Below are 6,230 nucleotides of genomic sequence, written 5' to 3'. Positions count from 1 at the left end.
TGCAACTGCAACTTACTAGTCTTTTTTTATGAATATTTTGTGCTCCGATCCATAAGTGCATGTGCATAACTTTTAATAGAGTTTCTGTTCTTCTTTTCTTTTCTTTTTTTTCTTTTTTCTTTTTTTGTTCTTTGGGAGAACAATGAGTCACCGGTGAGGTTCATCCTAAAAACAAAAAAAAGTCTCCAGTGAGGTTGTGTGGATTTATTCATGCCTAATCTTCAAAGAGTGAGAGATTGATCCATCAGTTCCTGATATCTCCATTTGTTTTAATGCAGTTTTGCATGTTATCTTGAATTTCCGAATGATACTGTATAGGGTATTTGAAAAATGCATATATGCTATCGTTTTATATTTTTATTTTTTGAGATAGATGTTATTTGAATGCGGCCCCATTTTCAATTGGAGAATTATCAATTGATAATTTAGTAGATGGTATGGTTAAAAGAAGTGAAGATCAGGAAAAGAATAAGGTACATATGCTTTCTTGTATTCTCGGTATATTGAACAACTTAAAAGAATATAATAAGAGAAACTCTTCTTCGCTTTAAAATACTATTGTTGTTTCATTTAAAAATTCTCATTTCCGGAGAAAAGTAGATCAACAAACTTTGGGCTACATTTCTAAAGGCTCTTGCTATTGACCTCCAAATTTTCTCACTTTAAGATCTTTTGAATTATTGAATTGCATATATATCCCTTTATATAATGACAATTATGTGCAATAGGGGTATAAAAAGAAATAGTTTATAGACTTTATTGAATTTAATAAATAATAGATTCCTTAGGAATTTTTATTTTCTAATTAATTTGTCTACATAATGAAAATTATATATTCAATAAAAACTAAAACCACACTTTATGTGACACAAAATACTATTAATATAGCTTATATACCATGATATAATTATATAATTGCAACAACTAATTATTGAAGTAATACATATTGATATGCAAAACATATTAAAAGAACATATAAATATAGAGAATGAAGGTGTAATTTATTGCATATAATTTTTAGAAAAATAATTGATCGTAAATTGATAAATATGATTCAAATACATTTTAGTTTAGATTATTTACAATTTGACCAATGAATGGAGATTTAGTGATTATTGTACGCAAAAACCAAAAGTCGAAGAAATAGAGGTCTAGTGAGTTAATAAGAGGTGTAATGAGTAAATTTATTAAATTGTATGTGAATAATATTACCAAGATTATTTTGAAAATTCCAATTCTAGTGAGTAAATGTTTATTTTTAATAAAAAAAAAGAGGTGTAATGAGCGTAGAGGTTTATTGAGCAAATTTGGAGGTCTCAATAGCAACATCATTTTTAAACTGTAATTTGAGGATATAATTTGAGACAGTGGCGTGCATGCATATATCTTTGTATTGACAAACATAGAATTATCTATATGCATGTTTTGTTTTTTAGCACCATTGTTACGTGAATTTGGATCATAATGTACTCTCCATTGCATAATTATACTAATTGTTATATGCGAAGGCTAATACGTTTGATGAATTGAGAAAGAAGCAAGAGGAGAGCCTCGGCCTAACTGTAAACGATAACCTGGCATAGTGGCCATTGTGTTTTATGTTACATGTTTTCTTTTACTCATAGAGAAGTAGGTTACTGTACGTATCATAAAATTTTGTTAGACTATAAGTCTATAACACATGTTGAGGCAAATGACCCTTGAAATAATACAGATACTTATAATATTAAGGAAGGTCAAAATCTCTTAATAATGAGAAAATAACACAAAGAATTTGGTTATATTAATATAAATTTAAGTTTAAAAATATACTTAGGAATAAAGCATATATGTGACGAACTCATATTAGTGCCACAATGATCAAATGTGATATTTTCCTTACCTCTATCTTTATGCAAAATAACATTGGACCAAATTAAAGTAAACTAGAGACATGCAACAATGGCTCAACTAGATCGCATTACAATGGATAAAGCATATTAGTGTACAACACAAGTTTTCCTACTCAATCTCACGATTGTTTGAGTCATGGTATATGGAAAAGGTTAAGTACGTATATATACTTCTTTTTCTATAAGGATGTTTGATACATCCACTAGCATAGAGATAGTATGCTATGACATTAAGCATAAGTATCACCCTCTACGCAGATCTATAAGCCATTGTAAGACTCAACCATGACATCCATAGTGTACATTATCATACAAATTTTCCAACGATAGTCGGAAGTCACCGAGACCTTGTCAAGAAGCCACGTTCTCGGCCTCTCCAAGATGGTTTTACAACAAATCTGATGACTAGAGTAAGGGACTTTGTTCCACATGGAAGAACATGTAAAGGAGAGGGATTCTCTTACTTATAAAAGAGATCCTTCATCCAACTTAGATAGGATCTCACCCTTCTACTTGTATATTTAAAGGCTATTTGCTTATACCTAGTATATTCAAGTGGATTGGAGTAGTTACCCCAAGAGAAGGAGATAAACCACTATAGTTCTTGTGTTCAACCTAACACAACTCTTAAAATACTCACAAATAGCTAACCAAGTGGATTAGACTCACTCTAATTTACAACGTTAACAAAAGATAAAACTGATAAAATCAGCTGCCACCAGTTCAGTCATTGCAACCGGAGACCATCAATCTCATCGGAGATGAAACTTTGAAATACAGCTACATTTTCATTCCCGTGCTCGTAGGAAACCACCAACCAAATTTGACAACCATTGAACTTTCTCATAAAACAATGTGTACATAATACGTAAGAAAGTACATAATATTGTTTGAAGCTCATCTAGGACTCGAATTAGCTTGGGGATTCCATTCATCTAATAGATAAACAACAAACTGATTAATCCAATAAGTGTTCTCACTGGGTATAATATCGATTTATATACCTCAGTTTCTACGATAGCTCTAAACACAATTGGTCGGTTGTCGTGTTTGATAGGAGCACAAAGTGTGACGTTCTTAATGTGATTATGTCATATTCTTACTCTTTGTTACTTCTTATTTAGTATGTTTTAGAGTCCTTTTGTTAGAATAAGTGTCTAGGTAGAGCTTATATCGATTATGAGTGAATTGATGATGAAATCGTGCTAAATGTTAAGATTCCTTGTTGAGATATGATTCCTTGTTCGAGTAGGATTCATCATTTCCTATTTTTTGGTTTCTAACGTACTCATTCTTATTAGGAAAGACAAATTCATGTTGAAGAAGGAAAACAATCCTAGTTGCGCAAGGAATAAAGAGAGGCCGTGCGTCATTGATGGTTTCCTATTGGGAGTTGGATTCTAAAACAAGTTGGAGATGGATTTACAAGGAAGATATTTTCGTGCATATAAATCAGAATTATTAAAGAGATGAAGATATGCACTTAAAAGCTCAATCCATGCAAGAATCAGAAAGCTGTCAAGATTCGTAGTCCAACTTTGACGGGCTCCCCTAGACAGCTCAGATCGAATTAGAAGATGTACTATATATGGATAGAAATCTGTATGAGTCTAGTTTCTATAAGATTTGGAATTAAATCAATATCTTTTTCCTACAGGGAGATATGGCCGAATCATTACTCGGAGGTCCAGTGAGCTCGGTAGAATTATCTTAGCCATTGATTTACTTTTGATCCCAGAGCTATGATGTAAAGTTGTGACTTTATTTCTCCTATATATAGAGGCATGATTCTATATCAGAATCACCATAAATTCTTGCACCAAAGAATGTGAAAGAAGGCATGCAACAAATAAATGAGAAGAGGTAAGAAAATTCAAACAAGGCTGCAACAATTAAGATTCTTGCTGCCTCCTATTTTAAAAGAAGAAATTTGTGTAAAAGAAATCAGCATTAAAGGAGAAAGAAGATATGCAATTAATGTCCAATCCTTATCAGAATCAGAATTCTGACAGTGCATGTCATCCAACTTTTACAGGCTCCCCTGGACATCTCACAATGACTCAAAAAATGCATGATATATGGATGGAAAGCTATGGAAGTCTATTTTCAAATGCCGTTGAAATCATCTCAATATCTATTTTCTAGAAAAAGTTATGGTGACAACAAGGCATAAAGGTCAGCTCTGCCGAATTTAGAAAATCTAAGAAACCTAACCCAATTTGGTTTCAACTTTGTGGACTTTGTGGCCAGCCTCCCTTGGGTTTTTTCCTCTATATATAACACCTTATTTCCACAAAAAAAACATCATCAATCTTGCACACAAGTATAGCCAAAGCTCTGCCCAAACACTTTCATTCACCAAGAACCATAGAATCTGAATTCACCACCCTTCATCATATTTTTTGTCCAAAGCTTGGGAGCCTAGGATACCATACTCTTGAAGATTTCGTGCTACCTTTGTAAGGAACCTTGGAAAGAGAATTATAAAGTGTAACTCTATGATTCTCATGTTTAGTTTTCGTGTTTTTATGTTTTGTAAGGAACCTTGGAATGAGAATTATAAAGTGTAACTCTATGATTCTCATGTTTAGTTTTCGTGTTTTTATGTTCTTGTTCTTGGATGATATATGTTTAAGTGTTGTTAAAGTTATTTTTATTCTTGTCTATGAGATATTTGTAACTTTCGAATGACATGATGAATTAAGGTTTTCGATTTTAATTTAATGATTTTAGGTTTTATGCCATGAGTTTCTATTTATTTATGTTCTTGATTAATTTTCGGTTTGTTCTTATATTGCATGTGTGATTAAGACAAGTAGTTGATGTTACATATGTTAATCATTCAAAGTTGAAAACGATTTTGATACAAGTAGTTGATTAGTTGTTTGTTCTTTGTTCTTCCACCGATTATGATCTTAAGTTCGACATTGGATAGGTACTTAAACATGTTGATTTCTCTATGTGATACGTAATTGTATGATGAATTGGTATGTTAGATTTCGTAGCAAGACAAGTAGTTGAGCCAAATATATCCATATATTAAGAACCAAGTAGGGACTTGATGCATAATCGAACTTAAGATAAATTATGATACTTACGGCATGAACATAATTGAGAGTAAATTTCGATGGCTTTGTTCTTATATTATTTGTTTGGTGATTGCTTATGTGTTGGTTGGTTGATCACATGTATATATTAGTTTAGGTTTTATTTTCTGTTTATATCCAATCTGAAAACTATATCAAATCTTTATATCTCTTATGAATTCGTTGTTAAATGTTTGTGATTCTTTGCCTTGAATGGATCCCCGGTTTGTGAACAATACCCTCTTGCTTTATACTACTAACGATGCTTACATGGTGAATATTAATCTCGAGTAATCGAACCGAACAGTGTTCTAGCCAATACAACAAGTTTTTTCAGCAAGTGCTAAAAATGTTTACACTCCTACTCAAATAGCTAATTACAAAATTGTGACCTCAATAGCAGTATTGACCGAAAAGACCTATTATCATTACATGCCGGGGGGGGGGGAGCTCTAAACTTGGTTAAGAGGATCAAAAACCTCTAAATAGGGATGGTTGATGATCAATATCTTTCTCGTCGCCCGTGTACTTTATATAGACCATAACATCTATTTTGTTCTTAAGGGTGAACATTATAGGAAAAATGACCAATTCATACAAATTTAGACAATTTGAATGACAAAATTCAAAATGTGACTATTAACTCTAGGAGCATCTATACCTATTTGACCAAATAGTACAAAAACTATGATCTTGTATATTTTTAAGACTATTTTACCCTCATCTATCTAAACACTTGATGAGAGAGACCATTTTGTCGAAACCTTACCGGACTTCGAGCTCCGATCCCCGGACTCCGGTCGCCAAATGATGACCCTTACCTGACACAGTGACTAAAGTCACCGAAATTCTCATAATAATTAGTGAACATTACGTTTATAATTTGTGGATGCCTTTACCCCTTTCCCTAAGTAGTGGGTTTTCTCTTTGAAACCCGCAGCTTTGAGAGTCAGTGGCAGCATCCCCGCCCCTCGTGGGTGTTACCTGGAGCTCGTCTACGCTTCCCTTTTCCTTCCCATCCCTTCCCTCCTTCCTTCCCTTCCCTTCCCTTCCACCATCCCTCTTTCTTTTCATACTTTCTTTTTTCTTTCTCAAATCTGTGTTTTCTTGTGCCGAATTTGATTCTAAATCAAGCCTTGCAATCTTTGTTGTTCTTGTGATCTCTCTATAAGTGCAACATTGATTGGTCAGTTTGATTTTGGGTTGTGCTTCGTGCAAGGTCTCTGATCTGGGTCGGGTGTTTTACTGTCAG

The sequence above is a fragment of the Argentina anserina genome, chromosome 2 (genome assembly GCF_933775445.1).
Source record: "Argentina anserina chromosome 2, drPotAnse1.1, whole genome shotgun sequence".
Classification (NCBI taxonomy): domain Eukaryota; kingdom Viridiplantae; phylum Streptophyta; class Magnoliopsida; order Rosales; family Rosaceae; genus Argentina; species Argentina anserina.
Note: the sequence above shows the minus strand (reverse complement) of the source record.